Consider the following 13,891-nt stretch of genomic DNA (forward strand, 5'->3'; position numbering starts at 1 on the left):
ATCAAATATATGCTTAGCCATGCTTAGACCGATAGAAGTCGGGTGATTTCCTGTCACCTACGAGATATAGGTGGATACCAAAGCACGGTTGGCTATACTTGCTATCGTGGAAAAGAACCATGGGGTGATGTAAATCGAGGCTGAGTGGAGTCTATGGTAGGTTGACTCATGTGATTCTGTCTGTGCCGATTAAGGACCATACCGTTGTTGGACCTTTTGACAAATTGAACGCATGGCTATCACTTAGCTGGCTGGATAACTCATTTCGACTGTGAAGCCGAGTAGCTCAACTCATGTTGGGCCCTGCTCTATAACAGTGTGCACTCTAGATAGTAGTAAGGATGTGCGGAGAGCCAGACTGAGCCCAAGGGCAGGCTAGGCCTGAACGTCCTAGAATTTGGTGTCCCTAATTGTGCAGCGCTGGGTGAACCCATGAAATGTGTACTTGAGTTGTACCAAAGGTGATATAAGGTTACCGTGGAAGGTAGACCTGGGTTTGTGTTAGGAATGAATTCCCAACTGGTTGAAATCAATTCGAATCGTTGTCTCTCCTGGATAGTGAGAAACTTGGCTAGCTCCAACCTCATAGTAATTGTATTATGGAATATAATGGTTCGGATAAACATGGAATTACTATACCTGCTATGGTTACTATTGTATGCTCTTAAAATGATATACCACATGTTTAGCACAGGATAGTTGCTAATTTAGAGATGGATAGTCATAATTAACTTGATAACGGAATCATAATTGTATAACCAAGTTAATCACTTTTTATGCAAAATGTTGTCAAGCTATCTCCACTTATACAGCCTTGCATAACCCTTGGAGTCAATTTATTTCTAGTTTATGACGAGTAAGTCTAGCTGAGTACCTTCTTGTACTCACAGTTTTATTCCCATTGTTGCAGATGGCACAATTTATCATGGTTATTGCAAGAGTTGCTTCTATCCCGCTGTGGATGAGGAGTAAGCCTTGGGCCAGCTTCTTTATTAATCCCTCTATATGCTTTTGTGGACTGTGATCGTATGTTGGCATGGTATTTAACTATGTTGGAAACACTGCTTTCAACTTAATTTGCTTTGGCTATTATCTATCAAACTTGGTTTGTAATAACTTTGTTTTATACTCTGATGATGGAAATGTATCTGCAAACTTTATGTAATATGTGACATGTATGTTGAATCATGTACGATCTTGGTTGTTGGTGGATCATTTATTCAAGACCCGTCATGGTACTCGACAGATTACCGGGTTTATATGGGCTCAAATATGATAGTGCAACCCCTTGTGGCTACCATTGTACTTGTACTCTTATAAATTGGTCGGTTCTGTGACAACATCTTTCATTTCAAAATTATTAGATAAAAATTCCTTCACCTCCTCAATCACTTTGAGGCTAGATCCAAAGATCAGTATGTCATCAACATATAAGCACAAAATAACTCCTTCACCCCCACCATACCGATAGTACACACATTTGTCAGCTTCATTCACAACAAAGCCAGCAGATGTTAGAGTTCTGTCGAACTTCTCATGCCACTGCTTAGGAGCTTGTTTTAGGCCATATAATGACTTCAATAATTTACACACCTTGCCTTCTTGACCATTTGCTACAAACCCATCCGGCTGATCCATATAGATCTCCTCCTCTAACTCTCCATTTAAGAAAGTTGTCTTAACGTCCATTTGATGAACGATAAGACCATAGGAGGCTGCCAGGGAAAGCAAAACTCGAATTGTAGTCAATCGCGCAACCGATGAATAAGTATCAAAGAAATCCTCACCTTCCTTTTAGTATAATCCTTGGCCATGAGTCTTGCCTTGTACCTCTCGATAGTACCATCAGGCCTAAGCTTTTTCCTGAACACCCATTTGCACCCTATAGGCTTGCACCCATAGGGACGATCAACTATTTTCCAAGTTCCATTAGACATAATAGAATCCATCTCACTCCGTACTTCTTCCTTCAATAGGTCAGCATTAGGAGAGGAATATGCCTCTTCAATGGTCATTGGTGTGTCATTCACAAGGTACACAATATAGTTATCACCAAAAGACTTTGTAGTCCTCTGTCTCTTACTTTTCATAGTGACTATAGTGTCATCCTCCTTTGGATTTTGCATATAGGGTTCCTCAATTTGTTCTATCGGATTAAAATTTTCATGCTTATGGGGAATTATAAATTCATGACTAGTCATGCTAGGTGCATTTTTATGGGAAATTCATTCTAAAAAAATATAGCATCTCTAGATTCTATGATTGTATCAACAGCCATCTTAGGAACAATAGAATTTATAATTAAAAATCTATAACCCACGCTGTGAATAGAATAACCAAGAAAAACACAATCAACGGTCTTTGGTCCAAGCTTTCGCTTTTTGTTTATTGGCACATTCACCTTTGCCAAACAACCCCAAGTTCGTAAGTAAGAGAGATTTAATCTCTTCTCCCATTCCTCGAATGGTGTAATTTCTTTGTTCTTTGTGGGCACCCTATTCAGGACATGACACGCTGTCAATATAGCCTCACCCCACCATTCCTTAGATAGTCCCGCAGTCTCTAACATGGCATTAACCAAATCAGTTAGAGTGCGGTTCTTTCTCTCTCAATCCCATTGGAATGTGGTGAGTATGGTGGTGTCCTCTCATGAATAATTCCATGCACCGCGTAAAACTCAGAAAATTCATTTGAGAAATATTCTCCCCCGGACCGCAAACGCTTGATTTTCTTCTCAAGTTGATTTTCTACCTCAGCTTTATAGACTTTCAAATAATGCAATGCTTCATCTTTAGTTTTCAATAAATACATGTAGCAAAATCTAGTACAATCATTTATAAATGTCATGAAGTATCATTTATCGCCTTTAGTCAATTCGCCATTCATTTTGCATAAATCAGAATGAACAAGTTCTAATGGTGCCAAGTTCCTTGCCTCAGCAACCTTGTGAGGCTTGCGCGGTTGCTTCGATTGCACACACATCTAGCACTTAGAATCTTTGACTAAGTTAAATTTTGGGATTAAATTTAGATTTGCAAGCCACGTGAGACAGCCAAAATTAATGTGACAAAGTTGTGAATGCCATATATTCAACTTATCCAAAACATTAACACTGTTCACTACTTTATTACACACATCATCAAGCAAAGATAAGCGGAACAAGCCTCCGCAATCATACCCTTTTCCAACAAATGTTCTATGTCTCGACACAACACACTTATTGGACTCGAGCACAATTTTAAAGCCATCATGACACATTTGAGAACTGCTAACAAGATTCTTCTTGATGGAGGGGACATGTTGCATGTTCTTTAATAGCACCGTCTTTCCTAAAGTAAACTTCAGAATGATCGTACCAGCACCAAGAACATGTGCATGCAAACTATTTCCCATCAGCAAGGCTCCAGTCCTGCTAGCCTGATAGGAAGTAAACAAAGAAACATCAGCACACACATGAATATTAGCACCGCTATCCATCCACCACTTAGGTGAAAGACAAACTAAAAGAACAAAAGGTAAAGAATTACCATACCCAGATGTTCCTCCTCCAGTCTCGCTAATCACCACGTTTGCTGATTTCTTTTCTTGCTTATATTTGCGGTCTGGGCACGCACTTGCCCAATGCTCATCACTCCCACAAACAAAGCAACCTCCACCTTTCTTGTTGTTTTCTTCTTAAACTGAGCATTTTGCTTAGGCTTTGTATTGTTGTTCTCTTGCATGTTCTTCTTCTTATTATTATGGGATGCAAATGAGTTTTTCTTCTGCACCATATTAGCAGCGGAAGACTCAACTCCTTTTCCACGGTTGTCTTTTGCTCTCGCCCTCTCCTCAACATCAAGAGATCCAATAAGCTCAGCCACGCTAAACTCTTGTCTCTTATGTAGCAAAATCCCTCCAAGAAGGTGGCAGCTTAGCGATTATACCGCTGACCACAAACTTGTTGGGTAATAGACATGAAAAATGTTCTAGTTCCTTTGCTAGCGCCTGTATCTTATGAGCCTGTTCCACTACAGAATGGTTTTCAACCATTTTGTAGTCATATAGCTGCTCCATAAAGTACAGCTCACTACCAGCATCAGAAACTCCAAACTTTGCCTCAAGAGCATCCCATAACTCTTTGCCTGATATGCAAGATATGTAGTTTTTCTCATACTTAGGATGAAGTGCACTAATCACGGCGCCTCGAAACAGGTTATCGATAGCCAAGAACTTTTGCTCCTCCTCAGGAGTAAATTGTTCAGGCTTCCCCTATGTGGCGTGATAGCAATTCATAACAGTCAACCACAACACCATCTTGGCACGCCATATCATAAAATTCTTGCCATCAAAATCATTCGGCTTCAAAGCAGCAGCAAAACCACTGATAGAAAATTGCCTAACATTGGGTTTTTGGATTGTTAGATAATTAGGCATTTTCATGGTCAATTTAATCTAGAAATAAAACATCAGCAGGTTTATGACGACATATATGTGCATATGTATATCACTAACAAATGCTACAACATGCAAATATGACATACAGATCGATATAGTAAGTACGCAAAGTACAATAATCATAGAGTTAAGATTGTACCCAGCGGAGGGTCCCATGCCAAGGGCATCGGAGGCTCCATTCACACTAGATGACATAATGCGTTGCTCGAAGTTGTGGACCATAGTCGATATAGGAAGGTGTTCGCAGTGTAGTCCCATGAACGGTCACTAGGAAGAAGACAGGTTCCGTGATTGATCACCAGAATCACCAGGAAGAAGACGTCAGACGAGCAGTCATGGAATCGCTCCCCAAAAACCTAATCGCCGCACACCCCATGCAAGGTTCACAGGCGGATGAGGATTCCGAAGGCACCTGCTCTCCTGATGCTTCATACGCGCAGAGGTACGGGACGGGGAAAAGCCAAAGGGCGGCTGAGATTTGGTCTCTAAGAAGCAAAGCAGAAGGGAAGAGGACTGACGGAGGACTTTCTGTTTTATGCCTGTGGCAGGAGGGAGAAAGCCAGCGGAGGAACCTAGGAGACAAAGAGACGAAGAGATGGTAACAAGCGCAATCAACTCATCTCCACCATAAAGGAGAGAAACTCCTGTAATTATGTGGATTAAGTGGCAAAACTTGGCCACGCCCGCCCGCTTGCCAGCCTCGCCATGGCCATGGCCACGGCCCCCACCCACGCCCACGGCCGCCGCTGGCGGCGGCGTTGTGCACGTGCATGTGGCACTCCTTTGTCCTTTTCTCAGCTTCTCAATTAAGATGGATAATTTCCAACCAACTAAGCTGAGTAAACGTTCAGTCAAAATCCCATACGGTATTAAACCATACAACGCCTAATGTTACGTACCATAGAGTTTTATTTGATTTATTAAATATTATATGGGCCAAGCCCATAATATATCCAACACCGCTGGCGTGCTCGGTACCGCTGCCGCCTGGCGTCCTATGCACGAGGCACCTCTGCCACGAGCCGGCAGCAGCGATCAAGGAGGAGCTAGGCAAGGACTAGACACTGCGACAGCGAGGCGGCCTGATTGCATGGCTGCAAGGTGAGCAACTCTCTATAGTCTCAAACTTTGAATTGTGATGTGAGCAACTCCCTGTAGCTGTAGTCTGAAACTTTGAATTTGCATATTACAATGTCCTATTTTCTGTGTAGCTGTGGTCCATGGTTAGTCACTTCTTGAGAAAAAAAACAGAAACCAGAGAAGAGAAGGCATAAATATTACAATGCAATTAGCACATGGTAGCCTGTTTACAATAAAATAGGAGTATGCCTTAGATATACATACAGAAGTAGTGACTATCAAATATAATACCAAAAAAGACTTGTGAAATGCCCATCAGCAAAGAATTAAATGTCAATATATCAAAAAATAAAACAGGGCTCGGTACACATTAAAGATTAATATATTTCCCATGTTTAATTGAGATTAATAAAGTCGAAATGATTCCTAGCCCACAACATAAATGAGTAGGTCAACATATTTCGCATGATTCCTACTATATACAGATTTGCTATAAATACATGGCATATGTCAAATGTTAGATAACTTTGGTCAATTATTATATGTAAAATATTTTGAATCAATGTATCTCATGATTTGGTGTAGATGGATAGATCTTGGATCAATAGTAGTAGGTTTAGCATGGAACATGTGGATGGGGTGAAGGAGTTCATGACCTTTGTTTCTGAGAGATTTAATGACAATGAAGAGATGTTTTGTCCATGTCGTCGGTGTTTGAATCGAGTTCACAAACCTCAAGGACAAGTGCAGGATGACTTGTATATTCATGGGATGGCTAGCACTTACACTAGATGGATACATCATTGAAGGGTCGAGATGGCAACTAGAGGGGGGGTGAATAGTCTTTTCTAAAACTTAATTGCGTCGGCTAACCGATACAAATGCGGAATTAAAACTATCGGTCTAGCCAAGACTATAGCCCACTATATATGTTCACTAGCACCTTGCAAAGATAACAATTATGCAACAAAGGTGCCGGGCTTGTTAGAGCTCTCCTAAACAATTCTAGGAGCAAGGTCACACAAACCTATGCCACTAGTACTTTAAACAATAAGGGAGCTCCTACACATGCTAGTAAGCAAAAGCACAAAGCTAACTAAGCTCACTAGCAATGCTCAATAACAAGGCAACCAATGCCTAATTAGAGAGCGCAAATACTTAGTTACACAAACTAAGCAATGTGACTAACAAGGTTACTAAAACCAAATTAGCCACGCAAGGGAGCTACTTCTATGCTACACAAGCAAGAAGGTAATTAGCAAGCTACACAAGCTATCTAATTACAAGAGCAACTACACAAGCTTAATATGTATAAAAGTAATTGCAAGCTTGTGTAATGGGGATGCAAACCAACGGGAAGAACAAGGTTGACACGATGATTTTTCTCCCGAGGTTCACGTGTTTGCCAACACGCTAGTCCCCGTTGTGTCGACCACTCACTTGGTGGTTCGGCGGCTAATTAGCATCACCCGCTAAGCCCGCACATCGGGCGCCGCAAGAACCTACCCCTTGAGTGAGGGTAGCTCAATGACACGCTTTACTAGAGTTGCTCTTCGCGGCTCCCGCGGGGCGAGCACAATGCCCCTCACAAGCACTTCTCCGGAGCGCCGCACAAGCTTCTTGCGCGCTTCGACGGAGACCACCACCAAGCCGTCTAGGAGGTGGCAACCTCCAAGAGTAACAAGCACCATCGGCTTGCAACTCGATCACCTAGTGCCACTCGATGCAACCTCACGATGCAATCGCACTAGAATCGCTCACTCACACAATCGAATGATCACTATCAAGTATATGTGTGATGGAGGGCTCCCAAGCACTCACAAGCATGGACACTAAGTCCCTTGAGGTGCTCCACACCAGCCATGGCCGAGGGCCACTTCTATTTATAGCCCCAAGGGCTAAACTAGCTGTTACCCCTTTACTGGGCAACGGTCGGGCCGACCGAACGCTCTGGTCGAGTTGACCGGACGTTGGACCTCAGCGTCCGGTCGCCCACAGACGACCACGTGTCCCGGTTCCAACGGTCACTTGACCTGACCGGACGCAGCAGCTTCAACTGACCGGACACTGGACCCTCAGTGTCCGGTCATTTCCAGTAAGCTCCTGAGCATGACCGGACGTGTCCGGTCGAACGCGATCGGACGCAGCCAGCGTCCGGTCACTCTCCAGCTACTGCTACACTCCACGTCAGCGTGACCGGACGTAGCCTGCCAGCGTCCGGTGCATTCAGATCCAGTGTCTGGTCAGTTGACCGACGCCAGCATCTTCTCCATTCTTTTCACCCTTGCTCAAATGTGCTAACCACAAGAATTTGCATCCGGCGCAATAGAAAATAGGCATTCTATTTTCCCAAAAGCGCCGAATCCCGCCGAGCAAGCTCGGCGGGAGGGAGAGAGGGACCCAAACCCATCTCACCCCTGCAAACACCACCTCCTTTGTAAATGTGCCAACACTACCAAGTGTACACCAACATGTGTATGTGTGTTAGCATTTTCACAATCATTTCCCAAAGGATGTTAGCCACTCAATTTGCCACGCCACTCGATCCTAGCGACAATGCAAAGTTAGATCACTCGAGTGGCACTAGATGACCGATATGCAAACAAGTTTGCCCCTCTTAATAGTACAACCATCTATCCTAAACCCGGTCATAAACTTCTCTACACACCTATGACCGGTGAAATGAAATGCCCTAGGTTATACCTTTGCCTTGCGCATTCCATTCCATCTCCTCCAATGTCGATGCAACACATGCACCAACACGATCAACAATGATATGATCCACTTCATATCATCACATGATCATATTGGTTTATCGATCTTGACTCTACTTGCTCTTCACCGTTGCCATCGTCCATCGGTGCCAAGTCTTGCTCAAGCTTCACCGCCACGCGGTCCATCACTCCAAGGCCTTTGACTTGCCCTTCACGCTTGCAACCGGTCCATCAAGACAAGTCTTGTCTTGATCTTCTCCACCTTGATCACATGACTCAATGTCATGTCTCATGTGCATTTAAGCTCCTTCATCATCACATGTGTGAGCTTTGCAACATCTCCAAGCCATTTTCACCTTCATGGCATATGTTGCTCACACACATGTACTTGTGGACTAATCACCTATGTATCTCACATAAATACAATTAGTCCACCTAGGTTGTCACTCAATTACCAAAACCAAACAAGGACCTTTCAATCATGGAGAACCATTGGAGGTTATACTACATGAAAATGAGGACCATGTTGATGAACAGACTAGTCTCAATGAGGATTTTGGCATGAATGTGGATAAAGAAGATGACCCTGATGATGGAATTCATGATATGGTAGAGGAGTTGTATACAACTGAAGATGAAGGTAAAGGAAAAAGGCTATGTTTGCAATTCTATTGGAAGAGATGAAGCAAGAACTCTACCCTAGTGCTCAAAGTACAAGGTTTTCTTTTATGGTGAAGTTACTTCAAATGAATTCATTTTACAGAATTTCAAATGTTGCATTCACGGCACTATTGAAGTTGTTATTATCGGAATTCCCGAATTGCTCTATTCCTGCAACATATGAGGAAGCAAAGAGGCTTATTCGTACATTGGGGTTAGGATACAATTCAATCCATGTGTGCCAGAATAATTATGTTTTGTTTCGAAAGGAGTTAGCAGAAAAAGATGTTTGTCTAGTTTGTGATGCATCAAGATGAAAAGACAATGATGGAAGAAAGAAGATTCCTAAGAAGGTATTGTGGCATTTTCCATTGATTCCTAGGTTGATGAGGATCTTTTCTTCCAAGAAAATGTCAGAGGAGGCACAATGGCACAAATTGAAGAGGAAACCAGTGGAGAATGAGCTTAGCCATCCAGCTGATGATGAGGCATGGAAAGACTTTGATAGAAATTATGGCTAGTTTTGCAGAAGATGCAAGGAACATCAGACTTGGCCTTGCTACTGATGGTTTCAACCCATTTGGCAAAATGAGCTCCTCATACAGCATGTGGCTAGTGTTTCTTATCCCGTACAACTTCCCTCCATGGGAATGTGTGGAGCAATCCAACTTCATCATGGGCCTACTCATCATGTGGCTAGTGTTTCTTATCCCAGAGATTTTTATGAACTTGTTACCTTGATGGAAATGGATTGATCTCCATGATTAATGATTTACATATTTGCATATTAATGGGTCGCCCATGACTGACTATGAGCTGCAAAGGGCGTACAACATTCTCATGAAAAAACTGATGTTCCAGCGGCTTGGTTTAGGAAAGTTACGTGAACTTGTGGGAACAAAGCCCGTGAAGAATCCGACCCATTGTATGAACCTGGAAAGGACACTAAACCCGGAGATAGTGACACTGAACAAGAAGTAGTTGAAAAGGTATATATGCAATGTTGCACTATGATTACTCATTGTGTTCAGTATGCAAAAGTGTTTTTCCTATTTTAATTTCTTGTATCATGTAGGTCCCTGAACTTAGCAAGAGTTTGCCAAGTACTGGATTATCAAGAGCATCAAAGCGAGTGATGACACTTCAAGAGCAAGACCAACCAGCTAGAATGACAAGGTAGAGGACAAAGGAAATATCATCAGCTGATGAATTTTGCCCTGTTCCAACAACAAACCCAAAAGATGGTCCCATAGAAGATGGGTTGATCGCTCTGGATTCTCATACTCAATCTGACAATCACAACAACATGACTGTAGAAGGCAAGTGATTGTAGCTCCTCTCCATGATTAATGATTTACATATTTGCATATTAATGGGTCTATGATTTCCACTAATTGATTCTGAAATGCCATGATAGGTCAGTGAAACATGAAAATGCGCCGCGCAGGCAAAGAATTGGATAGGATCTCTAGAGGGTTAAACACCAAGATTGCAGTGCACATTTCTGATGGAAACCGCTGGCCAAAGGCACCTATGCAAGCTACAAAACTAGCATTAGAGGCTAGTTTTGCTTTGCGGGACCATATCCCCATCGTCCCCCGCTGGAAAGATTATGAGGATGAGAACAATAAGGATCTTCTTGACGACTACTAGGGAAAAATTGTTGTAAGTACCCTGTCTATGTTGTTATATGCTATTGAAAAATTTCATCAGAGGAAACCAGTGTTTGTTTTAGTTTCCTGTGTAGTCCTGTGTGATGTCAATAGTTCATTTGGCTAAAATAGTGTCCTTTTGTTCTTACCATTACATATTTTTTGTGGTTTCTACATTACTAAATAGATATGTGCTGAGTAACTATGTAATCTGAATCAGATAGGCCTAGCATTAAGTAAGGTAGGAATAAGGCATGTTCTAGATATCTCTTTGGCCTCTTGGTCATCTTAAGTGTTGGTTAGACTACTCTAAAACTGTTGTATTTCTGTTATTCAAGTAAAGAAAATGTAGTCTGCCTTATATGTTCAGTAACTTCTTAATTATTTGTGTAGATCATAAGCACTGTAGAATTATTCTATAACTTGCTAGATCATATGCATTGTAGATCATATAAAAGGCTGATTATCCAGTAACTGCTTGTTCATTTGGCTGCACTACTCAAGTTGTTATGTTAGTTCTCATAGTGGAATTAGTTCTCAAATATGTACGCTATGCTAGTTCTCATAGCATAATTATATGATTTGTGCTTCTTTTAACCATATGTTCATATGCTCTTGTCCAGAGTCATTTCTCAATTCACCCAAGCAATAAGAAAGCAGTGGAATACGCATGCATTGATTTGCTTAAAAAAGAACAGTGGAATATGAGATACTTGTTGAAGAAGAAATACTTTAATGCCATACCAGCTAACCAAGTCAAAACCACTTCACCATTGGGCACTATGATGGATGAGCAGTGGAAAGCACTAGTGGACATGTGGTCTACCCCAAAGCACAAGGTATCCTTCCTAAATATCTCGCACAAATGTTGACTTAAAAAAAGAACCACCTCTCCCATTAATGTTTGCCTTTCTTTAGGAAAAATGTTTGAAAGCTAAGGATACCCATGGGCTAGTAAAGTACCAGCAGAAGTGATAGGATTACACATCCTACCAGGCTTGTTGCGTAGGGTGTAGGGGTGAGAGATCGGTGGATGAAGCTTAGGGAAGCGAGGACAATGAATGGGCGTTATGATCATGGCACAAGGAGGATAGAGGGTGCCACTTGGGCTCCCCAGGGAAGCCGGCAACAAATTAGGTTGCTGCTGCTTATTTTCCAATCATCCCAGATTACAAGTATTTATCATTCTCTATAGATGCTATAATTAAGGAACTATATCTATCTCTAAGAAAATACCAAATAAGCGATAAATTGGGCCTCTAAGCCTCTTAACAGAGCTAGCCCCTAGCCACTATTGGGCCTGCGCCTAGCATAGGGGATGCCGGTCATAACATCTCTCCCCGCCTACGCAAACAGCTTGTCCTCGAGCTAGAAGTTGGGGTAGGCATCATAAAGATGCTAGATAGGCTCCCATGTTGTGTCCTCCACTGGCAGGCCATGCCATTTGACAAGCACGTGCCACATATCTCGCCGAAGTTGTGCACAAAGGGCGCGCTCTAGAGCTGGCAGTAGCCGACCATCCAATGTTGGTAGTAGAGGAGCAGGCGCCGCTAGGGGATCACCTTTGTGGGGCTTTAGCAGCCCCACATGGAAGACATCATGCAGATGGGCACCCTCTAGAAGCTAGAGGTGGTACGCCACCTGGCTGATGCGCTCCAGCACTTGGAACGGACTGGCATAGCGAGGGCCAAGCTTTCCTTTGGCGTGGGGCTCGAGGCACTAGGTAGTGTGGTGGAGCAGGCGCAACCATACCCAATCCCCGAAGGCAAACTTCTGATCGTGGTGGGATGCATCGTAGTATTTCTTGGATAGCTGCTATGCTTAGAGAAGCCTTTCTCGAATCTCCATGAGCACCTCATCGTGATCCAAAAGAAGGCCGTCCGCCGTGTCTGTTCTAGTCGACCCGGCCGTGTAGGACAAGATGGCTAGGGGTGGCCGGCCATAGACCACCTCAAAAGGTGTGGCACAGGGCCGTGTGGAAGGTGTTGTATCAGTACTCCACCTAGGGCAGCCAGTCCACCCATGCTCATGGCTGGTCACTTGTGACACACCAAAGATACATTGCGATAACCTTATTGACCACCTCAGACTGACCGTCTATCTACGGGTGGAGGCCATGCTCATGCGGAGTGTGACGTCGGCCATCTTGAAGAGGTCACGCCACACATGACTAGTGAAAACCGGGTCCCTGTCGCTGATGATGGAAGAAGGGAACCATGCAAATGAACAATGTCATCGAGGAATGCACGTGCAACCAAGGCGGTGGAGTAGGGATGGCCGATGGCGATGAAGTGCGCATACTTGGAGAATCTGTCAACCACCGTGAGAATGATGGATTTGCCACTGACCTTGGGCAGGCCCTCGATAAAATCCATCGAGATGTCCACCCAAACCTAGGACAGAAAGTCAAGGGGCTACAGTAATCCGGCAGGCTGTAGGGACTCCATCTTATTCCGCTGACACATGGCGCACGTCCGCACAAAGTCTTTGACAAGAGCACGGTCGCCCAGGATGTAGAAGTTCAAGCACAAGCGATGGAGCATCTTCTAGACTCCCTCGTGGCCCACCGAGTGAGCTAGGAGGAGCACCTAGTGGCGCAGATCATCATAAGCTGGCACGAATATGTGAGCGACATGGAGCAGGAGACTGTTGTCGATGCACTAGGGTGCGGCCAGCGCGCCTTCCTAGAGGCGCTAAAGGAGAAGCTGAGTGTCCTCGGCTGCTGATGTAGCCGCGCAGATGTCATCGAGGAGGGCGAATGTCAGCATTGACAGCAAGTGCATAGCCACCCCTAGAGCTGTGCCATCCTCGACATCGCAGCGGGATAGAGCATTCGCCACAGTGTTAAGCCATCCGGGGTGATATTCCATGGTGAAGTCTTGGAACGTTGTGTCCGCCTCATTAGACCAAGCGAACGCATCCTTGCGTAGGAGGCATGTCAGCGGGGCTGCGATGACGCTAAAGTCATGGATGTACTTCTGATAGTAGCCAGCGGCCTAGAAAGCCATGCAGGCCATGAGTAGACCCCGTGGGGTCGGCCATGATGCCATAGCGGCCACCTTGTTGGTGTCCATGGTGACATCGCCTGCTGAAATCTCATGGCTGAGGTAGGCCACCATGGAGGCCCCAAATGAGCATTTGGAGTGCTTGAGGTGGAGCATGTGCACCCGTACCTCATCGAGGATGATGCGGATGTGCTGCAAGTGCTCTGCCCACGAAGAGCTAAAAATGAGGATATCGTCGAAGAACACCAGCACGAACTTGCGGAGGAAGGGGCGAAGCACATTGTTCATCAGGCCTAGAAGGTTGTCAGAGCATTGGAAAGGCTGAATGGCATCACTAGAAACT

This window comes from Miscanthus floridulus, chromosome 4 (genome assembly GCF_019320115.1).
Source record: "Miscanthus floridulus cultivar M001 chromosome 4, ASM1932011v1, whole genome shotgun sequence".
Taxonomy (NCBI): Eukaryota; Viridiplantae; Streptophyta; class Magnoliopsida; order Poales; family Poaceae; genus Miscanthus; species Miscanthus floridulus.